This window comes from Ursus arctos, unplaced genomic scaffold (genome assembly GCF_023065955.2).
Source record: "Ursus arctos isolate Adak ecotype North America unplaced genomic scaffold, UrsArc2.0 scaffold_2, whole genome shotgun sequence".
In the NCBI taxonomy this organism is placed as follows: Eukaryota; Metazoa; Chordata; class Mammalia; order Carnivora; family Ursidae; genus Ursus; species Ursus arctos.
In genome coordinates this window covers 79682243-79708831 of record NW_026622874.1, presented here as the reverse complement: position 1 = coordinate 79708831, position 26589 = coordinate 79682243, and the positions used below count along the sequence as shown (strand labels likewise).

The 26589-nt window shown below is 40.4% G+C and overlaps 1 protein-coding gene and 1 pseudogene across 4 annotated transcripts in view; one reads left to right on the top strand and one right to left on the bottom strand.

Annotated features, from left to right (window-relative positions):
• Positions 1-26589, bottom strand: part of LOC125282374 (THUMP domain-containing protein 1-like) — a 156061-nt gene that overhangs the window by 86150 nt on the left and 43322 nt on the right. The window lies entirely within an intron of this gene.
• Positions 17341-24938, top strand: LOC130544266 (acyl-coenzyme A synthetase ACSM4, mitochondrial-like; annotated as a pseudogene).

Sequence of the window (26589 nt, the reverse complement as noted above, 5' to 3'; positions counted from 1 at the left end):
CCAAATGCAGGCAAAACTAGAGGCTCTGACGGCCAGGGTCGCAGAAGCAGAGGAACGGGTTAGTGAATTGGAGGATGGGTTAATAGAGGAAAAAATGAAAATAGAAGATGGTCTTAAAAAAATCCACGCCCACGAATGTAGGTTACGGGAGATTACTGACTCAATGAAACGATCCAATGTTAGAATCATCGGCATCCCCGAGGGGGTGGAGAAAAACAGAGGTCTAGAAGAGATATTTGAACAAATTGTAGCTGAAAACTTCCCTAATCTAGCAAGGGAAACAAACATTCGTGTCCAAGAGGCAGAGAGGACCCCTCCCAAGCTCAACCACGACAAACCTACGCCACGTCACGTCATAGTGCATTTCGCAAATATTAGATGCAAGGATACAGTATTGAAAGCGGCCAGGGCAAAGAAATTTCTCACGTACCAAGGCAAAGGCATCAGAATTACCTCAGACCTGTCTACACAGACCTGGAATGAGAGAAAGGGTTGGGGGAGCATTTTTAAAGCTCTTTCAGAGAAAAACATGCAGCCAAGGATCCTTTATCCAGCAAGGCTGTCATTCAGAATTGATGGAGAAATAAAGACATTTCAGAATCGACAGTCACTAACCAATTTTGTAACCACGAAACCAGCCCTAGAGGAGATATTACGGGGGGTTCTATAAAAGTAAAAAGGCCCTAAGAGTGATACAGAACAGAAAGTCACAGCCAATACAAACAAAGACTTTACTGGCAACATGGCAACATTAAAATCATATCTCTCAGTAATCAGTCTTAATGTGAATGGTTTGAACCATCCCATAAAACGCCACAGGGTTGCAGATTGGATAAAAAGACATGACCCATCCATTTGCTGTCTACAAGAGACTCATTTCAAACTCAAAGATGCATTCAGACTGAGAGTAAGGGGATGGAGTACCATCTTTCACGCAAATGGACCTCAAAAGAAAGCTGGGGTAGCAATTCTCATATCAGATAAATTGGATTTTAAACTACAGACTATAGTTAGAGACGCAGAAGGGCACTATATTATTCTTAAGGGAAGTATTCAACAAGTGGATATGACAATTATAAATATATATGCCCCCAACAGGGGAGCAGCAAGATACACAAGCCAACTCTTAACCAAAATAAAGAGACATATAAATAAAAATACATTAATAGTAGGGGACCTCAACACTCCACTATCAGAAATAGAGAGAACACCCTGGCAAAAACTAAGCAAAGAATCAAAGGCTTTGAATGCCATACTCGACGAGTTGGACCTCATAGATATATATAGAACACTACACCCCAGAACCAAAGAATACTCATTCTATTCTAATGCCCATGGAACATTCTCAAGAATAGACCATGTTCTGGGACACAAAACAGGTCTCAACCGATACCAAAAGATTGAAATTATCCCCTGCATATTCTCAGACCACAACGCTCTGAAATTGGAACTCAACCACAAGGAAAAATTTGGAAGAAACTCAAACACTTGGAGACTAAGAACCATCCTGCTCAGGAATGACTCGATAAACCAGGAAATCAAAAATCAAATTAAACAATTTATGGAGACCAATGAGAATGAAAATACAACAGTCCAAAACCTATGGGATACTGCAAAGGCAGTCCTAAGGGGGAAATACATAGCCATCCAAGCCTCACTCAAAAGAATAGAAAAATCTAAAATGCAGTTTTTATATTCTCACCTCAAGAAGCTGGAACAGCAACAGAGGGACAGGCCTAATCCACGCACGAGGAAGCAGTTGACCAAAATTAGAGCTGAAATCAATCAAGCAGAAACCAGAAGTACAGTAGAGCAGATCAACAGGACTAGAAGCTGGTTCTTGGAGAGAATCAATAAAATTGACAGACCACTGGCAAGACTTATCCAAAAGAAAAGAGAAAGGACCCAGATTATTAAAATTATGAATGAAAAAGGAGAGGTCACGACGAACACCATTGAAATTGGAAGGATTATTAGAAATTTTTATCAACAGCTATATGCCAATAAACTAAGCAATCTGGAAGAGATGGAATCCTTCCTGGAAACCTATAAACTACCAAGATTGAAACCGGAAGAAATTGATTCCTTAAACAGGCCAATTAATTATGAAGAAATTGAGTCAGTGATAAACAGCCTTCCAAATAACAAAACTCCAGGCCCGGACGGTTTTCCTGGGGAATTCTACCAAACATTCAAAGAAGAAATAATACCTATTCTCCTAAAGCTATTTCAAAAAATAGAAACAGAAGGAAAGCTACCAAACTCATTCTATGAGGCCAATATTACCTTGATCCCCAAACCAGGCAAAGACCCCCTCAAAAAGGAGAATTACAGACCGATTTCCCTAATGAATATGGACACCAAAATCCTCAACAAGATACTTGCTAATAGAATCCAACAGTACATTAAAAGGATTATCCATCACGATCAAGTGGGATTCATACCTGGGATGCAAGCGTGGTTCAATATTCGCAAATCAATCAGCGTGATACATCATATCAACAAGAAAAGACTCAGGAACCATATGATCCTCTCAATCGATGCCAAAAAAGCATTTGACAAAATACAGCATCCTTTCCTGATTAAAACCCTTCAGAGTGTAGGAATAGAAGGTACATTTCTCAATCTCATAAAAGCCATCTATGAAAAGCCTACTGCAAATATTATTCTCAATGGGGAAAAGCTGGAAGCCTTTCCCTTAAGATCAGGAACACGACAAGGATGCCCACTCTCGCCACTATTATTCAACATAGTATTAGAAGTCCTTGCAACAGCAATCAGACAACAAAAAGGGATCAAAGGTATTCAAATCGGCAAAGAAGAAGTCAAAATGTCTCTCTTCGCAGACGACATGATACTCTATATGGAAAACCCAAAAGAAGCCACTCCCAAACTATTAGAAGTTATAGAGCAATTCAGTAACGTGGCGGGATACAAAATCAATGCTCAGAAATCAGTTGCATTTCTATACACGAATAACGAGACCGAAGAAAGAGAAATTAGGGAATCCATCCCATTTACAATAGCACCAAAAACCATACGTTACCTTGGAATTAACTTAACCAGAGACGTGAAGGACCTATATTCTAGAAACTATAAATCACTCTTGAAAGACATTGAGGAAGACATAAAAAGATGGAAAGATATTCCATGCTCATGGATCGGAAGAATTAACATAGTTAAAATGTCCATGCTACCCAGAGCAATCTACACTTTCAATGCTATCCCGATCAAAATACCAAGGACATTTTTCAAAGAACTGGAACAAACAGTCCTTAAATTTGTATGGAAACAGAAAAGGCCCCGAATCTCCAAGGAACTGTTGAAAAGGAAAAACAAAGCTGGGGGCATCACAATGCCGGATTTCGAGCTGTACTACAAAGCTGTGATCACAAAGACAGCATGGTACTGGCACAAAAACAGACACATAGACCAGTGGAACAGAATAGAGAGCCCAGAAATGGACCCTCGGCTCTTTGGGCAACTAATATTTGATAAAGCAGGAAAAAACATCCGGTGGGAAAAAGACAGTCTCTTCAATAAATGGTGCTGGGAAAATTGGACAGCTACATGCAAAAGAATGAAACTTGACCACTATCTCACACCATACACAAAAATAAACTCCAAATGGATGAAAGACCTCGATGTGAGACAGGAATCCATCAAAATTCTAGAGGACAACATAGGCAGCAACCTCTATGACATCGGCCAAAGCAACCTTTTTCATGACACATCCCCAAAGGCAAGAGAAACAAAAGATAAAATGAATTTATGGGACTTCATCAAGATTAAAAGTTTCTGCACATCCAAGGAAACAGTCAGAAAAACTAAGAGGCAGCCCACGGAATGGGAGAATATATTTGCAAATGACACTACAGATAAAGGACTGGTATCCAAGATCTACAAAGAACTTCTCAAACTCAATACACGAGAAACAAATAAACAAATCAAAAAATGGGCAGAAGATATGAACAGACACTTTTCCAATGAAGACATACAAATGGCTAACAGACACATGAAAAAATGTTCAAAATCATTAGCCATCAAGGAAATTCAAATCAAAACCACACTGAGATACCACCTTACGCCAGTTAGAATGGCAAAAATAGACAAGGCAAGAAACAACAATTGTTGGAGAGGATGTGGAGAAAGGGGATCCCTCCTACATTGTTGGTGGGAATGCAAGTAGGTACAGCCACTCTGGAAAACCGTGTGGAGGTCCCTTAAAAAGTTAAAAATTGAGCTATCCTATGACCCAGCCATTGCACTACTGGGTATTTACCCCAAAGATACAGACGTAGTGAAGAGAAGGGCCATATGCACCCCAATGTTCATAGCAGCAATGTCCACAATAGCTAAATCATGGAAGGAGCCGAGATGCCCTTCAACAGATGACTGGATTAAGAAGTTGTGGTCCATATATACAATGGAATATTACTCAGCTATCAGAAAGAACGAGTTCTCAACATTTGCTACAACATGGACAGCACTGGAGGAGATAATGCTAAGTGAAATAAGTCAAGCAGAGAAAGACAACTATCATATGATTTCTCTCATCTATGGAACATAAGAACTAGAATGATCGGTAGGGGAAGAAAGGGATAAAGAAAGGGGGGGTAATCAGAAGGGGGAATGAAACATGAGAGACTATGGACTATGAGAAACAAACTGAGGACTTCAGAGGGGAGGGGGGTGGGGGAATGGGATAGACCGGTGATGGGTAGTAAGGAGGGCACATATTGCATGGTGCACTGGGTGTTATACACAACTAATGAATCATCGAGCCTTACATTGAAAACCGGGGATGTACTGTATGGTGACTAACATAATATAATAAAAAATCATTATTAATAAAAAAAAAATAAAAAAAAAATAAAACACATTAGCCATATACATTTCGGGTAAGGGACTTCATCAAGATAAAAAGCTTTTGCACAACAAGGGAAACAGTCAACGAAACCAAAAGACAACCGACGGAATGGGAGAAGATTTTTGCAAATGACATATCAGATAAAGGGATAGTATCCAAAATCTATAAAGAACTTATCAAACTCAACACCCAAAGAACAAATAATCCACTCAAGAAATGGGCAGAGTACATGAACAGACATTTCTCCAAAGAAGACATCCAAATGGCCAACAGACACATGAAAAAAGTGCTCCACATCTCCTGGCATCAGGGAAATACAAATCAAAATCACAATGAGATACCACCTCACACCTGTCAGAATGGCTAAAATTAACAAGTCAGGAAAGGAGAGATGTTGGCAAGGATGCAGAGAAAGGGGAACTCTCTTAACACGGTTGGTGCGAATGCAAGCTGGTGCAGCCACTCTGGAAAACAGCATGGAGGTTCCTCAAAAAGCTGAAAATAGAGCTATCCTATGACCCAGCAATGGCACATCTGGGTATTTGCCCCAAAGATACAAATGTAGTGATCTGAAGGGGCACCTGCATGCCAGTGCTTATAGCAGCAATGTCCACAAGAGCCAAACTATGGAAAGAGCCCAGATGTTCATTGACAGATGAATAGATAAAGAAGATGTGGTATACATATACAATGTAATATTACACAGCCATCAAAAAAACCAAAATCTTGCCATTTGCAGCCACGTGGATGGAACTAGGGGGTATTACGCTAAATAAAATAAGTCAATCAGAGAAAGACAATTATCATATGATCTCACTGATCTGTGGAATTTGAGAAACAAGGCAGAAGATCATAGGGGAAGAGAGGAAAAAAATGAAATAAGACGAAACCAGAGAGGGAGACAAACCATAAGAGACTCTTAATCTCAGGAAAAAAACTGAGGGTTGCTGGAGTGGAGGGGGGGTAGGGGAATAGGATGGCTGGGTGATGGACATTGGGGAAGGTATGTGTTGTGGTGAGCGCTGTATACTGTGTAAGACTGATGAACCACTGATCTGTACCCCTGAAACAAATAATTCATTATATGTTAATAATAATAAAAAAGATTTTACATATAAATAAATAAATAAATAAATAAATAAATAAATAAATAAAATGTTGAAAAAGAAATAATATTCAAAGGTATTTCATAAGTTGCAAATGAGAAAATGTTCACAAAGCACCCAGAACAGTGCCTGACATCTGAAAAAAAGGAGTTCCATTTTCTTCTGCCCGTGTTTTGCTTGTGTGAATAAGGAGCCCTTCTTCAGAAATGAGCTCCAGACAGGTTAATGGGGGTCAGATATTACAAATGAGGTATTGAGTGAAAATTCTGCAACTTATATAACAGACATAGATATATCCCTAATATATCCAGAGTTTTTTTTTTTTTTTAAAGATTTTTTTTATTTATTTATGTGACAGAGAGACAGCCAGCGAGAGAGGGAACACAGCAGGGGGAGTGGGAGAGGAAGAAGCAGGCTCATAGCGGAAGAGCCTGATGTGGGACTCGATCCCGGATCGCCAGGATCACGCCCTGAGCCGAAGGCAGACGCTTTAACGACTGCGCTACCCAGGCGCCCCTATATCCAGAGTTCTTAAAGAAGAAAAAAGACCAAACTTGGTAGGAAAATAGGCAAAATACATGAATAAGTTTATAGGAAAAGATAAACAAATGTTCCTTAAACATTAAAAAAAAAAAATGAACTCAGGGTTACAGAACAGAGGGGATGGGGGAAGGGGTAATCGGGTGATGGGTATTGAGGAGGGTACATGTGGTGATGAGCACTGGGTGTTATACGCAACTAATGAATTGTTGAACACTACATCAGAAACTAACGATGTACTATATGTTGGCTAATTGAACATAATAAACAAACAAACAAACCACCCTTGGGCTCCTGGGTGGCTCAGTTAAACATCCGGCTCTTGATTTTGGCTCAGGAATGATCTCAGGGTCGTAAGAGCCCCACATCGGGCTCTATGTTCAGCAAGGAGTCTGCTTGGGATTCTCTCTCCCTCTCCCTTTGCCCCTCCCCCTGCTAGCTCTCTCTCAAATAAATAAATCTTTTAAAAAAACACAAAAATTGTAATGCTAAATTTGATTTGGAAATTGTTTTTCCCAGTTCTGTGTACTAAAAAGGTCCTCAAAACAATGGCATCTAACAGTAATGAATCAACATAGAGCCTAGATCATGACTTCTAAATACCATTTCTTATTCAAGGAGATCCTATGAGACACTGATGTTCCCAAGTATAGAGCAGAGCAAATACCAGGTAACCCTGGGACCTCTTGTTAGATCAGAAAGTAAAGAAGTAATGAAATAATGATGGGGGCATGTCAGAGGGACACAAAAGTCTGTTAAAAGGGCTCTCATTGATCAAATTTGAGAAAATGTAGGCATCAAAAAGAATAATCACTGCAACTGGTTAAAACATTGAAGTTTTAAAATTCCATGACTCAATAGTGATACAGGGGGTAGGAGGAGGAAGGAAAGTTCTTTTTAGAGCAAATGGCAGTTAGTAAATGTAGAAAAAGGACAGAATTTGGAAATCAACATTTTGTAACCTCCAATGCAGCGATTGATTGAGATAAGGATCATTTTTGGACACTGTATCTTCTAAATGAAAGTTATTAGGAAATAGGATATTCACACAGACCCAAGTATTATCCCACAAATTACATGCTTACCTAAACATACCTTTAATTGAGAAATGTGTCTTATACCATCTAAACCAAGTAAACCCATTTAATATCATTAACAGAGGAACAATCTGACAGCATATGCCTAGTGACATGATGCAATGTATTGTATGTGGATTGCCTATGAAATGTTCTTGTCAAAAATATTGATTCTGGAATCTGATCTATTCCAATATAAACCTAATCTCCAATTCACATTAACAAGTTAAATGATACCATGAGGGTCTTAGTCCATTTGGGAAGCCATAATAAAATACCACACACTGGGTGGGCTTATAAACAATAGAAATTTATTTCTCATGGCTCTGGAAGCTCAAAGGTCGAGATCAGGGTGCCACATTGTTGAGTGTGGGCCCTCTTCTCATATCCTCACACAGTGGAAAAGGCAAGAAGGCTCTCAGGCCTCTGTCATAAGAGTGCTAATCCTATCCATAAGGGGAAATCCTCATTAAAGTAAACTATTAGCCTCAAAACTAGTAGGCTCAATTAAACTATTAGGTCATCCCTAATAACCTCCCCGAATTCCCACCTCCTAATACCATCACCTCAGGGGTTAGGATTTCAACATATAAATTTGGGGTAGGGGATGCAAATATTCAGACCACAACAATAAGGAAACAATCACACACATGCAGTATGTGAGATATTCAACAAGACAAAGGCAATGTCATGGGAATAAAAGCAGAAGAATTCCTCCAGGTTCGAGAAGACCGACAAGGCATAACAACAAAATGCATTACATGGATCTTGTTTGGATCCTGGATCTTAAAAAAAGACTATAAAAGATATTTTGAGATAACTGAAGAATTTTCGGTGTGGAATGGATATAAAGACATTCAGAAACTATGGTTAATTGCCTTAGGTGTGAAAACAGTATTATTGTTATACAGGAGAATGTCCTTATGTTTTAAGGATGAATGCAGAAGACTTTAAATGTGAAGAAAGTAATGTCTACAACTTACTTTCAAATTGTTTAGAAAAAAAATGTGTGTGTATACATATATAAACATATGTATATATTCATATGTGTATGTTTGTGTGTATATGTAAATAATGAGAGAAATAATGTAAATAAGGTAACAAGTTAAAGTATGCCAAAATGATTCTGATTCTAAAGATCTCCAAAACATACTTTGAAAACCATTAAGCTAGGCAATGTTCAAACTGGATTCCCCAAATTAGTATTTGATGTAATTAGATGGTGGCTGGTGGAAGCTCCTAGAAGCCAAAGTATAATCCATCTCTCCATCTGTGTCTCTCCTAGTGCCTCAATCATGGTAATATGTGAGCTTTCTTAATGCAGTTTCATGAATGGACTTGTTCCCACTGGTTCTCTTGTCTGGCACGTTGTGAAAGCTTTTATAATCTTAGCTCCTGCTTTATTTCTCCTGCTTTGTTTTTAATCTTACATTAAAAAAGACTTCCCTCATCTTGTATATCAATACAGAGAAAGTCTGATCTGCCTCAGAGACGTGTCTCAGGAAAATCAGTAATTCTTGACTGCAATTGAGGTGTGGGAGCAGGTGACTTTTTCCTTTGACTTCACAACCTCTCAAGGTAAATAGATTATTATTTCCTTCTCTTCTGTAAGCTAAAGGGTCTGGAACTCTGTGGTGCCCTCTACTTCTAAAGGTCCATCCCTCAACACCAACTGATTCAAGAGAAAACTGTACTACAATGAGAGAGCATGAACAACTTCCTGAAACATGAAAATAAAATACACACACTTTTATACAATATTTTAGAAGAGTAGGATGGTATAGTGGAAGAGATCAGAATTTATGTTTATGGCCCAGAGGTGGGAAGGATGGAGGCAGGGAGACTGTGAAGGAGTCCCTTCCCCCATTCTTATACAACAGCAAGAGGGACAGAAAGAAAATGGCAAATCTAAGTGGCATTTGAGTGGTATATTCTTTTTAAACATATTTGCTGAAATCCCACAAAATACAAGGTAATTTTACCTACGGCGTATCATTTTTTTAAAAAGATTTCATCTATTTATTTGAGGAAGAGAGAGCACAAGCAGGGGGGAGGGGCGGAGGGAGCGAAAGAAGCAGACTCCCCACTGAGCAGGGAGCCCAACATGGAGCTAGATCCCAGGACCCCGAGATCACAACCTAAGCCAAAGGCAGACGCTTAACTGACTGAGCCACCACCCAGGCGTCCCTCTCCCTTTATTTTTATACAGTTTTTTTGAGATAGGAGCTATTAGTGTCCTTACTTTGTTAACAGGCTTGGGGAGTTAAACGGTTTTCCCTGATAAGCTGCTGACTCAGAATTCAAACTCAAACTTCTGACTTCAAGTCCCATACGTTTTCTTCTTAATGTTCATTAGAAAGAGTAGTTTAAGGGAAAGAAACCTCAATGCTTTCCAACCCAGATGCACTCCAGGCTAAGGGAACAGTGCATGCAAAGGCCCTGAAGTAGGAACAACTTTTGGCATGTTCAATGAACAAAAAAGATGCCTGGAGCATGGTGAGCAAGGGAGAAAATGTGATGGTAGGTGAGGCTCGAGAGGTGAGCAAGAGCAAGAATATGAAGAGCAGTGGTTCTCAAAACCTCTCTGTTCATTAGACTCACTAGAGGTGCTTTCTAAAAATACAGATGACTGGGTCCCCTCTCAGAGAATCCGATTTAATTGGTCTGAGGTGGGACTCAGACACAGGTGCTTTGAAAAACACCCTGGAGATTCTGATAGATATCCAAGGTTCAGGCTTTAAAATACTAAGATTTCCAGAGAGTCTGAAGTAAAGAGAATACATGTGTAAGATTGAGGGTGGACACAGAAAATTAGTGAAATTTAAACAAAGTAAGCTGAAGAATCATTTCAAAAGAACTGCTCTTTCAAGAACATCCTCCACAGAGAAATGTGAACAATCTTAATTGCCTGACCTCCTGAGAACATAAAAGCATTGCCTGCCAAGAAAACTTAGCCCAAGAGGCACCAACTCATAAAATATCAAGGCATTCCAACTTTCAAGCTAGCTAACGTATATTGAATCTGAATGTGCCAGACGTGGTGTGCTTGGCACCTCTGTACAGAATTTCACTTTATCTTCACAATAATTTCATCCTATCTGGTAAATATTTTAGAGATGATAATACTAATCTTGGAGAGACTAAGTGTTTTACATAACGCCACACAGCCACTAAGTGGCAGAGCTGAAATTTGAACTCAGTTCTCTCTGATTCCAAAAAGTCTATGATTGTCACCACTCTCCTCTATGTGAACTCTAGTTTGCTAAGGTTACAAAATGGTCTGTCTTTACCTTTTTTAAGTACTGCTCCTCTAGGAAAGTTCTTTTGGGTTATGTTATGAAAGACTTTCAGAAATAGAAAGAATCTAACATATTCTGGTAAAAGGACAACTATGGTAGTCATTACCCAACTACCCAACCCCCAAGTAATGCGAGAATATGCACTCTGGCCAAGTGACAAGTTCTGGCCAATAAATGGGAATGATGTCTATCATTTCTAAGCTAGAACACATAATTGCTCACTCTTCCACACCTACTGGCAACCCTTCAAATAATGGTTGTTCCATCAGCCAGGTCACAGAAGACCCACGATAGGCAAGTAGCATGCGCAAAAAATAAGCAAACCTTTGTTGTTCTATACACCAGGGAGATCTGGGTGGTTATTTGATATACGGCATAGCATAGTTTATCCTGGTACAAACGGGATTATCTCTCAGTTTTATCAGGGAGGATAAATTACTAGTCCTACTAGGGAGGACAATTCACTAGTTCTATTTATGTAAGATACAGGCCTGCGAAGACCATGTGTATGCGTGTATATGTATGTATGTGTGTGTGTGTGTGTGTGTGTGTGTGTGTGTGTGTGTATGTTGCTAATAAGTACATTCAAAATTAAAAACTCCAAGTCCATTAGTGGAAAACACTCCTATAAATATTCTTTCAGTATGATCAGTTATTCAACCTGACAAGGCAGTTGATAAATGAAAAACCAAATAACAGCCGCATTCAGACCACAAACACTTCCCTGGAAGGAAAATGTGTATGTGAGCCAAGCAAGGGGAAAAAGAAGGTCTCCCAAAAAAGAGCCTACCCATATTAATGTTTCTGTGGGAGAAATACATGAATTCAGTCAACAAATACTGGGAAAGCTACTATGTGCTAGGCATTATCCAAAGTGCTGTCCCTCCTTTCATGAACCTTATATTCCAATGGAGTAAGGGAGGATAATGACATGGCTCCAAAGACACTTAATTGTGCCAGTATGTTCTCTTCTTATTTCTCATGATCTGAGCATCCAACCAAACAAATGAGAAATGTGGTCAGCCCAAAACCTCCTTCTTGACTCAACATTTAGGGAAAAGTGTGAAGCAATACGTGTGATAATCTAACCTACACTGTCTGGGGCCCTGAAATGCAGGTCACTAATTTGGCTTAAACTCTTAAATACTGGTTTTCATTTCCCTTCATAGGAAACAATAGCTCTTTCTTCTTCTGGCTGCACCTGGTGCCCTGCCCACTGGACTAGAGAAAGAAATGGAGTCAATGTTTTGATCATTACACCTGGCATCTAAGGTTCCCTCACCCCCTTGGGAATCCCTGAAGAAATGACTCTCCCTAGGGCAATTACCCACTCAGGCCAGAAGGCTCAGGGGGTAGAGTTTAAAGTCAATGTTAACACCATTTTTTACTCTAACTGGTACGTTTGCATGAAAATACTGCAACTCAAGGTCAGGTATGGTTTAATGTATGTGCCATCTCATCCAAGGGTGAGAAAGACAGTAACAAACCCACCTCATTTCTTTTATTCTACTCTGAGCTGTGTGAATCTGCAACACGTATATGCCCAGGATCCTGCACAGAGTCTGGTACAAAGTATGTTAATGAGTAAATATTTGAGGAATAAATGTATCCTAAATAATCGTAGGTGTGTGTGTGTGTGTATTTCAGTTTATAATCTTACTTTAAAAATTCGTTAGTCCAAAAAATTCATTAGTCACCATTACAGGTTGCAAGAGCACCAACTCAATAGGCTGACAATTGATGATGATAACATAGAGAAAGAATCAAGTATTAAAATACGTGGCCTGAGGCAACTACTTAAACTCTCTGAGCTCCAGTTTCCTCATTTATAAAGTAGTACTAGTTGTACCTACTTCATAGGATTTTTGTGAGGATTACCTGAAATAACAGCATATGAGATCTCAGGAAATTATAAACTGCTGTACACATGTAAAGGATAGCTGTTATTACCATGTAAACAGTTTCTGTGCAAAACAGATCTCTGAGGATTTTTAGACTCCTCACATTTGGATTGTTGTGCTTATACAACCCTGAGGAGTGATTCAACATTCCCAGCCTCTGATCCAAGCAGTTTACCTAAGTGGGTAATTATAGCTTCTCTATTCTGATAGGATGTACAATCTCCCCCTTAAAACCTATGCTGGTGATCAGAAGGGGGAATGAAGCATGAGAGACTACGGACTCTGAGAAACAAACTGAGGGCTTCAGAGGGGAGGGGGGTGGGGGAATGGGATAGACTGGTGATGGGTAGTAAGGAGGGCACGTATTGCATGGTGCACTGGGTGTTATACGCAACTAATGAATCATCGAACTTTACATCAGAAAACGGGGATGTATTGTATGGTGACTAACATAATATAATAAAAAAAACATTAAAAAAAATAAAACCTATGCTGGATTATAATTACCATCTCACTTGTCAGGGATGAAGTATGCTCCCTAAAGGCCCAGCTAATGGTCCAAGCTGCATTGTTCATATAGTCCCTGAGGTCTTCTGCATAACAAGGTCCCTGGTGATTGTCAACACTGGAAGAAATCTTGGCCCTTCCAAAGGAACCATTAGAGGGCTGGTAGCAATTTAACAGTGGTGGCTTGTTATCTTTCCTTCGTAGCTTAAGTAAAAGGCTCCCATAGGACACCTGTGTAACCAAGTAAGAAAGCATAGAATACATAGTACCCCTTGTAGGAGGGAGAATTCAGCTCTTACAATCCAAACAAAGCATTCAAAGACCTCAGAGATGTTCAAAGAACCAAATGGATCCCAAGTGACTATGGCTGGATGACTGCACTCCAAATTTTGGATGAAAGCACTAAGGAGAGAGAATAACTAAGAAGTGGAATTCAGGAGTGAGTTGTCCGGGAATTAGTGATTGTTTTTCATGACATCCTTGGGAGAGAATACTGAGTACTATCTCATATCCCCAGGTCCTGGCCCTGATATTGGTGTATAACAAGGATTTAACAGGTGACACAGATAGCTAGGATTGTCTGCCTAGCAACCAACTTCTGAGAATAGCCTATCTCCTCAACTATATGACTATCATGACAGTGTCCATATGGAGAAACCTGAAAAACACTACCTCAGCCAAGTGATCAAGGTTAACATCATCAGTGACAAGTCACGTTAATAGCACGCACCCTTGATATGATGCAATGAGAATGGCATTTCACTGCTCTGACCTTCTTCCCCAACACCAGTGACCCCAGTCTAACCATGGGAAAAACATTCCCTGCAACTCTCTGTACTGTCTTTGCAACTTTTCTGTGAATTAAAACTATTCTAAAGTAAGAATTATTATTACAATTTTATTTAGGGAAATAAAGAATGGATTAAATCTGTTTTTTAAAAAGTACTGTATGAAAATCATTGTGGAATGGGAAACAATGGTAGGTATTGCCAATATAATGCCAAGATTTGAGGAAGTTGTGCAGGGTCTAACAGGTAGATACCTCCTATCAGGAAATAATTGTGCTTTCTGAGGTATGGGATAAAATATTTTTCTTAAAAAAAAAAAGGGAGCTGAGGAGGGGCACATGGGGGGGCTCAGTCGGTTAAGCATCTGCCTTCGCCTTAGGTCATGATCCTGGAGTCCTGGGATTAAGCCCCATGTCAGGCTCCCTGCTCAGTGGGGAGTCTGCTTCTTCCTCTCCCTTTTCTCCTCTAGCTCTGCTCCTCCTCCCTGCACCACCTCCTTCCTTGCTCATGGTAGTGCTTTCTTCTGTGTCTCTCTCAAACAAATAAAATCTTAAAAAAAAAAAGGGAACTGAGGAAATGAAGATACATACAAAGTAGAGTAGAAAAGCAAGATAAAAAACTAGAGTAAGATAAGGCCATAAAACACATGCCACAAAGACCTCTCCATTTGCTAGAAGTGTGTCGGAAACTTGGCTAGAGCTTTCCGCCAACGAGCTGAAAGAGGGAAGGAAGCACGATTGGGCACAATGAGTGTCCATGCAACAAATACACACCAGTTGCCTAGAAAAATCCCACTTTTTCCTGATATTTAGGCCAGAGAGAAAGTTTTCTCCTGTATCTTTCTGTGAACATCATCTTCAATTATCATTCCCATGCCAAATTCAGCAATGAATTTCTGTTTGGTTCGTTTCTATGCCCAAGGCAATACAGCATTTCAGCAGTATACAATTTGATAAAAGCAAATTCTATGAAGGTTTAGGGGCAGAGACATAACTGGACCACATCGACAAAGTTCAGATAGTCTGCTGAGGTGGGAGTTGGATTAACATCCTCTTCAGAAAGTTGAGGAAACTGATAAGGATCATATCACCTCTACATAGAGACAGGCCAAGGGGGGGCGAATAATCACCGGACACTCCAATATTTCAGGCTATGCACTAGGAGCAGAGGTGTCACAGATGAATAAGACATGCACCTGTCCTGAAGGACATTACATTCTAGGGAAGAGATATGTAAAGAAGTTAGTCACCAAAGTGTTGCATGTGGCATGTGAATGGTTTAAAGAGGGAGTAGTTGTTTATACCCTGGCAGTGGTGAGGAAGGCGATATGTAAGCCAGAAACTGACATTCACAAAGGTACAAGCAGGCAAAGTTTAAGGGGAATCTTTTGCACTGTTGACGAATGCAAACTGGTATGGCCACTCTGGAGAACAGTTTGGAGGTTCCTCAAAAAGTTAAAAATAGAAAACCCTATGATCCAGCAATTGCTCTACTAGGTATTTACCCAAAGGATACAAAAATGCAGATTTGAAGGGGTACATGCACCCAGATGTTTATAGCAGCATTATCAACAGTAGCCAAACTATGGAGACAGTCCACATGTCCATCAACTGATGAATGGATAAAGAAGATATTGTATATATAATATTACTCAGCCATCAAAAAGAATGAAATCTTGCCATTTGCAATGACGTGGATGGAGCTAGAGTGTATTATGCTAGGTGAAATAAGTCTGTTAGAGAAAGACAAATACCATAGATCTCACTTATAAATGGAATTTAAGAAAGAAAACAGATGAACATATGGGAATAGGAAAAAGAAAAAAAGGACAGAGGGAAACAAGTCATAAGAGACTTTCAATAATAGAGAACAAACTGAGGGTTGATGGAAGGAGATGCTGGAGGGTGGGGGAGATGGGCTAGATGGGTGATGGATATTAAGATGGGCACTTGTGAGGAACACTGGTGTTGTTATGTAAAGGATGACACACTAAATTCTACTCCAGAAACCAATATTGTACTCTATATTAACTAACTAAAATTTAAATTTTAAAAAATGAGGGGAAAAAAAAAGAATATATTGATTAGCCAAACCACAGGAAAATCCAGGTACAGCTGGGCTTCTCCATGTTGTGGTCCCTTTCTGAGATGCCTGTTAGCTCTCCTTTCCACCTACTCATAGTCTTGCCATCCTCCAAGGCCCAATTCAAACTTCATGTCCTCCAGGAACATCTCTGCACCCACCCCGCACACCAGCTCAGCCTGTGTTGAGCTCTATTGTTTCCTGTAGGACTAGGGGAATAGAATGTCTGGGGTGGGGGGGTGGGGAAGGATGCCACCTCCTAATGAGCACTATTATTTGTTGAGCCTGTGCTATTGGCCAGGGGCTTTCTTCCCTCTTATGATTACATCAGACCCACCAAGATAAACTAGGATAATCTCCCCATCTCAAGGTCCTTAACTTAATCACTTCTGCAAAGTCCTTTTTCCCGGATAAGCTAACATATTCACAGTTTCTGGAGGTTAGGACATGGATATCTTTGGAGAGCCTTTATTCAGTCTACCAAACTGGTCTTAGCCTCGGGACTTCATTCGTTAAAGGACCAAGGAGCCCTGTTGATGTCTGACCCCATGAGAGATACACTCTTCTGGATATCATGTGGTGTACCAATGAATACTGAAGGTGAAAAGTGTCACTGTCTGATCACTGTCATCGACAAGCAACACTTAGGCACAGACTTCACTAAACTCAATTCCTGTTCCCAGCAACTGACATGCACAAAGGTACAAGCAGGCAAAGTTTATGTCCAAACCAGTCAGCAACACGGTCTCAAAATTATTTCCAAATGAGATCATGTCAGGACGGACACCTTGTAGTGGCTAGCGCATAGTCAATGCTCAATAAAAGCCAGGAGTTTGAAGGATTTCTCATAATCTACTCTAATCAATGAGTTGAGACTTCAGTTATGATTCCATTAGCTGTCCTTTGCCAGGATGCCAGGCTATATCCAGCTATGCCACAGAGTCAAGCATGCCAATATTCCAGGCTACTTGAAAATCATGGGAGACTGATAATAGGCCATTGAGCAGTATGGATCTTGATATCATCAGCTCCATGGACAAGAATAATCCGCTAATGTGCTGGGGCTTAGCACTGAACCGTAAGAGGAAGTTGCTCCTGCATTTCCTCTCTCCCCTCCCGGCTGTGTCTTATAAATTGCTGTTGCTTTAACCACAGGCTGTCCAGAGAAACATCAACTCTCCTCCCACAGGATTATGATCCTCCCAACTGTGCACCAGAGACTCGGGACTATAATGGCATAGATGCCACCAAAAGAAAAGAAGGAAGGAACCAATTTTTTGGCAGATACGGAGCTGAGTCTTTGTGAAGAAGCTGAAGCCCTTTCTGGAGCAATAATACCATTTTCTGGTAAGGAAAAAATGCAATGTGGTAACATGTAAGTGATTCTAGTGAATGAGAAGTTGTGAAAGTGTGTTTGAATGTATAGAACAGAGCACTAAGAGTCCCATCGTCTTGCCGTACTTGGATAACTGCTGATTCAACCCTGGATAAATGTCTCTTTGACAGGAAAATGGACTGTTCTATTTTACTAAAGTTGATAGAAATATAGCAAAAATCTGTGATAGCATTTCCTTGCATTGGCTTTGGAGACAACAAATGCAGGCTAGAATTTGTTCTGCGTGTTCCATGAATGGCTTTTGTTAACTTCTCACCTCTCAGAACCTCAGTCACTTTATAGGTAAAACAAAATGCCTAGGGTGCCTGGGTGGCTCAGTCTGTTAAGCGCCTGGACTCTTGATTTCGGTTCGGGTCATGATCTCAGGGTTATGATCTCAGGATTGTGAGATCAAGCCCCATGTCGGACTTGTCAGCCTAGCCTGGAGCCCACTTAGGATTATTTCTCTCCTCCCTCTACCCTCACCCCACTCCACTCACTCTCTCTTTCTCTCTCTCTCTCTCTAAAAATTAAAAAATAAAAATAAAACAAAATGCCTGCCTCCGAAGGATGTTGAGAGAATTAAACAAGATGGTGCATAAAAAATACAGTGTTGAGTGCATACCAATTGCTCAAACATCTTTCCACTGGTAAAGTTTCCCTTAACACACTGGAAATCACTAAGACTTTAGAAATCACCTACTGAAATTCTCTCACCTTTTAGATATCTTCAGGAAATATTTTGTTACATATGTGTATATACAAATTTCTACATAGATAATGTCTTGACCTAAGAGTCAGTAATTCTCATATTTGACCCTGGAATCATATGAACTTCCCACAGGATCCAAAGTCAGGAAATGGCTGTGTTCAATGCAAAATGGCAGCTCTTCAGAGTTTCATGGTCTCCCTATAGGCCTATCTGTACAAATCTACCCAGAAAATCAATAGCAGACCAAAGAGATAGAAAGAAGAAATGTTACTGGCAAAAAAAATTTTAGTTTAATTGAAAAATCCTACTCTGTGATATCTTGATTAGTATTTTATTAGTAATGATTGTGTTTGCATATGCAAGACCTATTTCACTGATTATGCACATAATGCAGGTAATGCTGAAGTGTATATTCAGATCAGGTCTATTTTATGATATTTAGTTTTAGATTTGTTGGTATGTTAATCTGATGATATGGCAAATTTATCTATGGAGGTATGGGAAATCAGAACAATTCATGAAAAATAATTTTTCAATTTGGAGGAGAAGATGAAGGAGATTTGCATTAAAAACTATCTGCTCTATTATCTGCACTATTCTCCTTAGGAAGCAAGAATGTTCCAGGTATCCCATGTCTTGATAATTTTTCCAATTCATTATTAAACCAGGACCAAAAAAGGTCAAAATGATGGAAGTGAAGACTAGAATGCTTCAGACTGATGGGGGCTGAGCCTGGAGCCTGGAGCACAGTGACAGGGCATTAAAAGAGGCAAAAATAAGTCACCAAAATGTTGGTGGCTCCAATCCAATAGCTTTTCTAGTTTTTTGGGATATCGAACAGTGAAAGCCTCTGCCATAAACAATTGTGAAGATTGATTTTTAACATGCAACGTTTACTGAGTCCTAGCTACCCACCAGGCACCGTGCTAAGGTGCTCACTTAAACGCCACAACTAGCCAATGAAGAAGGTGCTACCATTACTCTTATTGCACAGATGAAATGAAACTTGGAGATATTAAGCAATTAGGCAAAGGGCATCCAGAGAGGCAAGTATGAATGCAAGTATGTGTGTTGTATAAGTGCACATGCACGCATGTGTGTGCGTGTGTGTGCGTGCGTGCGTGTGTGTGTGTGTGTTTAGGAGAGAAAGGGGTCTCACTTTCAGCAAAATGCTAAATTATAAGCATGGCCCCCACTACTTTCCCTCTCCCCACCCTTCTCTATTCTTGCTACTTCCACCACGCTTGCCCAGGTGGTCCTTCTTCTTTCTTCCTTGACATAATGGAGATTTTAATACCAATGGTATTGCTAGAAATAGCTCTTCCTGAGCTATGGTAAATTGCATTTGCACCAAATGGGCCTCTTGCTTCTCCAGATGTCACTCTGAGCAGCAAAGAAGGTTTGACAACAACAACGAGGGGATGGTACACCCTGCACCCTTTGTTTCGCTGTTTATGTTATTACCATGCGGCAGACTCAGGCACTCTTTGCACCTGCAGATTTTTCCATTCCATACAAGGCAACTAAGTCGGACTGAAAGGCAAAAAGATAAGGGTATTCATCTTCAGCAAGAAACCTTTATCAAAGAAGGCAACACAAAGGAGGCTGAATAGCAGAGAGGTTGAGTACACAAGCTCTGAGGTCAGACCATATGGGTCGAAACCTGGCCTCTGCCACTATGAGATTGAGGACCTTGGGCAAGTTACTTAAGTCTACATAGGTCTCAGTTTCCCCGTCTATAAAATAGAGATAATAATGGCACCAACCTCACAGGTTTGTCATGTATGCTAAATAATATCAGGAATGCAGAATGCCTGGTCTACAGCAAACACTTAATAAACCCTGGCCTCTGTTATTGAAGACAGCTCTGTAAGTCATATTAAGTGCTAAGGATGAAATGCACAGCCTCTACCCACACCATCTAGGTAGGTTAGGGAGACAAGGCACATATATTGAAAACGATTAATAATATAAGGTAGAAAACTGTCACGTGAGGAATATTGATGCATATTATGGAAATTCAGAGGAGGAAATAACAGTATTATAAAAAATATGTTAAATTACAGATGGCAGTAGGAAGGTGACTTTACCAATGTCACAAAGCTAGTTTTGAAGAGTTCAGAGTCAAGTCCAGGCCTCCTGATTAATAAAGTAAAACTATTTCATGAACCTATGCCACCATGGTACTAATGAAAATAATCTTAACAAAAGCATTAGTTAACACTTTGAGGGTACGGTCTACATGCTGGGCATTTTACACACATTATCTTATTAAATCCTCATAATAACCCTAGGAGATAGGTATTATATTCCTCCCCTCCCCCATTTTACAGATGAGAAAAATGAGGTGCTGGAAGGGTATGCGATTTCCCCAAGGTCCTACCATCAGAAAGTTGCTGAGGCAGGACTTTAATCAAGGTTCCTAACCAATTATAATTAAGAACTGAGGGGAAAGGAAGGCAGAGAAGCCAGAAGGAAGGGGAATGACAGACTAAATCTTAGAGCTAGAAATGGACATTCATGAAAAGTGAGTGGACTGCTTTTACTGGAAGAGGAAATTCAAGGAGAGGAGTTCGAAAATACAGTTAGAATAGAGCATGAGGCAGACAGAAGTGGGGCTTGAATGTCCATTGTGGCAGCAAATATTCTGTTTGTCTATAGTTTGGTTGGGGGAGAGGGTAGGGACACAAGATGGGAGCCTGACAATTCTATAGTCATTGGTTTTATTTTGTTTTTAAGTATAATCTGATCATAGAATGAAGAGGGAGAGGCCAGTGGCAGGGAAACTGGTGAAAAGCTGACTGCCACAGCTCTAAAGAAGAATGGGTCTTTTCCAGGTGTTCCCCAACTTCCCTGCGGGTGGGGGGAAGCACACAGCCACAATCCACTTCCCAATCTCCCACACAGCATCCGGAGAAACTAACGCTCTCCACTCATCTATCCCCACAGGCTGCAGAACTTCCACATCCATATCAGTTGACAAAGCCCTTCGGGAATCATGATGATTTTTTTCCGCTACCAGACATTCAGATTCATCTGGCTTGCAAAGCCAACTGGCCGGTACCTTCACAAAGATCACCAGCTTTGGGCACCTTTGACTCTTGCTGACTTTGAAGCCATAAATCGCTGTGAAAAGTCACTGCCTAAGAACTTTAACTTTGCTGGGGATGTGCTGGACCAGTGGTCCCAAAAGGAGAAGGTATGGCATGACAGGCTTCTATTAGATGCTTGGTATCCACATACATCTCAGGCTTCCATTTCTTGTTCCGTGGTCCATTTACCACTCTTAATTCATTTCTTTCATCCTTCTTGGTTTCCTTTGTTTGTTTTCCCCTTGCCCTCCTCTCTCCCCAGGGAAGATCTTTGATCCACAACTACACATGCTGTCTTTCTCTGGAGCCTCCTCGGTCTCCCTTACAGTGGTTACTTAAAGAATCCTGCCTCTTTTCCTTCATTTTCTCCAAGTCCCACGCAGCAGCTCTTTGCTCTCTATTCATCTGTCTGGGCTGGTCACAGGCTTATCCAAAAAACAGTAATTTGAACTTTGGTGTCATAATGATAGTCATCATTGGAGTGATTAGGAAAGAATCAGATGTTGAAAAGAATGAAGCAAAAAGCCTTGCATGTTTGCACTGTAGCCTCAGGTCAAGTCCCTGCTTACTGACCCCACCCCATGGCAGGCACGGAGCTAGATACTTACCTATCAGTGCTTACCAAAATTCACTGCAAGGACCTGTGCCTCAGAAGGTATACAAGGTTTCAAATAATGTTGAATCAATCTTTCCTATTAAATTGAGGGGAAAGTCTTCCTTTAAATCCATTTACATCTTTAACAGCTCTCTTATACTTGCTAAACTCTCTTTTGAACAAAAGAGCAGGTAGAAGTTGAAAATCTCTGGGCATATTTTGTTTTTAATATACTTATTTTTCAGTAACCTACTTTTAACAAGCAGTACTGGTTCTCCAATTATGGTGACGAGTAAATGCATTTTCCTTCTTAAGTAAATGTGTACAAGAAAAGTGAGTGAATGTAAAGAAAAATACAAAGAACAATAGCACAGGTGTAGACAGATCTGGCAAAAATCGTGATACTCCAATGACTAAAGATTGAGAAATATTGACCTATATTATTTCATCAAATCCCCATCGCCACCCTGGGGGGGGGGTTGCAGATAAGGAAATTGACCTCACAGAAGTTAAGCTCCTTATCCAAGCTCACCAGTCCCAAGGGTACAGGAAACAGCCCCTGATCTTAGGGAGCTTATACCCATAGAGCAGGGCCTATGATACAGTGCAATGGAGTCATCTGGCATTTGAGCATAATGCTGGAGAAACACAGAGAAGTCAGAGAGGAGAAGAAGGGGAGCCTAAGGAAAGCTTCCTAGAGGAAGTAAAATGGAAATTAAGTTTTGAAATATTTTCCAACCAGGGAAGGTAAAAGGAGCATTCCAGATATTCCAGGTAGGGGAAGAAAGGAGAAGTAATTTTTTTCCCCAGGTAACACATAAAGCAAAGAGGTTCTGCAGCATAGACAGTGTACTTGCAGAATCATATGAGAAGTTTCCTCCAGAAATCAATCACTTGATGAACTCCCCCCAAAGGCCCACTATTTTGTTCTTTGTTACCTATGAAACCCATACTTCAGCCTTTTGGGTAAAAAAAAAAGGATGTTAAGTTCCTAATCAACTTTAGCACACAAATTGTGGTTATTTGGATGGAACAGAATCTAAGTTAAGCAAGAAAAAAAATTTATTGGACAAGGGAGTGCTCACAAAACTGGGTTGCAAGCTGGACAGTCAGTCTCAGCAAGACCAGGAAATAAGGACAGCTTCCTGGAGATACGTAAGCACCAAAAGCCCATACACAGGTTTTGTTTCAACCATATTCTCTTTTGGTTCTTCTCAGAAAACTCAAAATCCGGGAGAGAAGGTCTGACTCGTCCAACATGAGTCACATGCCACCCACTGGTGGGTGGGCAATTACCCTGATGGGTTGCTCACCTAGGTTGTATTCAACAGGAGAGTTGTTCCCCCAAAGACAAACTGGGGTGCTCTTACCGGAATCCACCACCACGGGTACTGAGGGGAAGTAATGGCAGATGTCCCATCTATTTGGTAGACCAGTCATGTAAGCTTTTTTTCTTTCCCATGTGCCCATGGCCAGACAGGAGAGAGACCAGCCAACCCAGCCCTGTGGTGGGTGAACGGCAGAGGGGACGAGGTCAAATGGAGCTTTGAAGAACTGGGCTCCTTGTCCCGAAAGGCTGCCAATGTGCTCACCAAGCCCTGTGGCCTAAAGAGAGGAGACCGAGTGGCTGTGATTCTGCCTCGTATCCCAGAGTGGTGGCTTGTAAACGTGGCTTGTATGCGAACAGGTCAGTGCCAATATTTAACATTTCTTTTAAAAAAAAAAAAGATTTTATTTATTCATTTTAGAGAGCACGCGCATGCAAGTGGTGGGGGGAGGGAGAGGGAGAGAGAATCTCAAGTAGACCCCGCACTGAACACAGAGCCAGACTTGGGGCTCCACCTCACCACCCTGAGATCGTGACCTGAGCGGAAACCAAGAGTCAGATGCTCAACCGACTGTGCCACCAGGTGCCCCAATATTTAACATTTCTAAATCATGCAGAAAGAGAGAAAGAATGAAATTTGAGGTTTTTCTGAACTGTTAGTTCCGACTGAAGCTATGCTTACAAAGAACAGAAAAATAAGAGTTGAGATGAAGAACAACCATGATGGAATAATAATAGCAACTATTATTATTATTATTAAGAGGTGGGTGTTGCCAAAAAAAAAAAAAAGAGGTTTGCGAGAGAGGAAACTGAGGTTCAGAGATGTTAAGAAGCTTGTCCAAAGTCACACAACTAGAAAGCTATGGAATTGGAATTTATTTATTTATTTTTAAAGATTTTATTTATTTGTTTTTTGAGAGAGAGGGGAAAGGGGCGGGGAATCTCAGCATGGAGCCTGATGGGGGGCTCAATCCCACAACTGTGAGATCATGATCTGAGCTGAAATCAAGAGTCAGACACTTAACCAACTGAGCCACCCAGGAGCCCCGCAATTGGGATTTAAACACAAAGCTCTATCAAAGCAAATGTGGATAGTAACGTCTCTTGGTAGAGTTGGTTATGATACATTTCTCTAGATGATCCAGAATTTACTTTCTTGAATATAGAATCTCTGAAGCCACTGATCTAAGGATCTCCTGGTGACCAGGGGCCTGTGGGATGTCCCTGGGGACAAAGACAGGAGTAGCTAAAGGCTGTATTCCTCACCCAAGCACGAAGCCTGTTTCCACGGTACATAATCTTACCAAAGGGACAAGAGTTCTATTTCAGCTCAGGGCTCTCTCTCCTTCCCAGGGCTGGTCTTCATGCCAGGAACAACCCAGCTGAGAGCAAAAGACATTCTCTATCGGCTACGAACATCCAAGGCCGTGTATTGTGGCCAGTGACGAGGTGGTCCCAGCAGTGGAGTCCATCATGTCAGAATGTCCTGACTTGAAGACCAAACTCCTGGTGTCTCCACGCAGCCAGAATGGGTGGCTCAGCTTCCAGGAATTATTTCAGTGAGTATCTTCTCCTGCCTCATCTGCAGTACCAGCAATAACATCAATTCCAACTGTATCTCGGAGTCTCCTTGCCTCCAAGGACTTAGCAATACTGTCAGTTGATCCAGACTCCTTCCCATAAAAGAATCACCTAATGGAAGCTTTGATTGGACTTAGAGAATGAAGGAAGGAGTCAAAGTTGATCTGCTTTTTAAGATGGGTGACTGAATGGGTGGGCAGTATCAGCTGAAGAAAGAGTTTAAAGTTGGACATATTAAGATTTGAGGGGTCTGTGAACATCCAAATGTTCAGCAGGTGGTCAATACATGAGTGTCAGACTTAAGGACCTAAAGATACAAATCTGGAAGTCATCAACATATAATCAGTTCTGAAAAATCCAGAAAGATAAAACTCAGGCGTCCAAAGAAACAGAGTCAGTCAGACAGTGAAATCACTAATTGAAAATCTCCTTGTCACCCACAGATTGTAATGTGTCCTCTTTTGGTAAAAGAAAAAAGAAAATTTAAAGCCTTACATTAAAGGGTTCCACACTGGATTGAGAAACATTAAAAATAATAGTATTTTCCCCCCCACAGTATTAGATACTGTGAAGAAATCCCCCTTTCTCCAGCCCCCACACACCAGCTTCACTATATATAGATCTATCTATCTATAGATCTATATATATCTATATATATATCCCATGAACATAGTTTGATGCTCTTTATTGATTGCTGAATTATAGAATATCTTTAAAAATAATTATTGAGGGGCGCCTGGCTGGCTCAGTTGATAAAGCATGTGAGTCTCCCGGTCGCCCATGTTAAAAGCAGATCAGCCTTGCCTCCTTCCTTCACCCTTCAAGTCCAATCAATCTCCAAGTCCTGCTAGTTCTTTACTTTGCCTCCTTCCCTCCATCCCATTCGCTCTGGTGAATCAATAAAATTCTTTTTAAATTCTAATTTTTCTTCTAATTTTTAAATTAGAAAAAATTCTAAATTTTCTTCTAATTTTTAAATTCTAATTTTTCTTCTCATCTTCAGTGGATTACCTTGCAGAACTCACTTTGGAGACCCACATCTTCTCCCACCTAGATTAGTCCCTCGGGTGGTTCCTCTGATTCCAATTTGGTTCTTCTCAAATTCAGTGTGTGTGTGTGTGTGTGTGTGTGTGTGTACACAATATACACATACATACACACACACATATATATATACACATGCATGCATATATATATAAATATATATATATTAAAAATATATATATATATACTGAAAAATATAACTGAGTGATCTTTTTTGGGGGGGAGAAGGCAAATTGCCAAGAAAATCATATTAGTATTTCATGAAACTATGTTTGACAATATAGTGTATGTTTATATATTAATCCTCATTGCTTTACCATTTTAATGACAATCTTATTCACTCATCATCAAGATGAATTAAAATAGCATCCTTGACCCTATTTCCTTAAACTCAGGAAATGATACACGAGTCTCCAAAATTCTCAGGTATTCTATCAGTTATCCAATACTGAGCTATAAAATATCCCAGAATTTAGTGGAATAAACCAACAATCATTTCATTTGCTCAGGATTCCGTGGGTTAGAAGTTCATGCAGGGTTCAACAGAGGCAGCTTGTCCTTCTTCACATCAGCTTGTCTGAAGCTGGAGGACACAAGAAGGGGTTCACTCGCAAGTCTGAAGCTTCTGTGTTAGCTGAAGCACCTCACTTTGCCTACACATGGTCTATCTCTCCAGCAGAACAGTCTGAACATT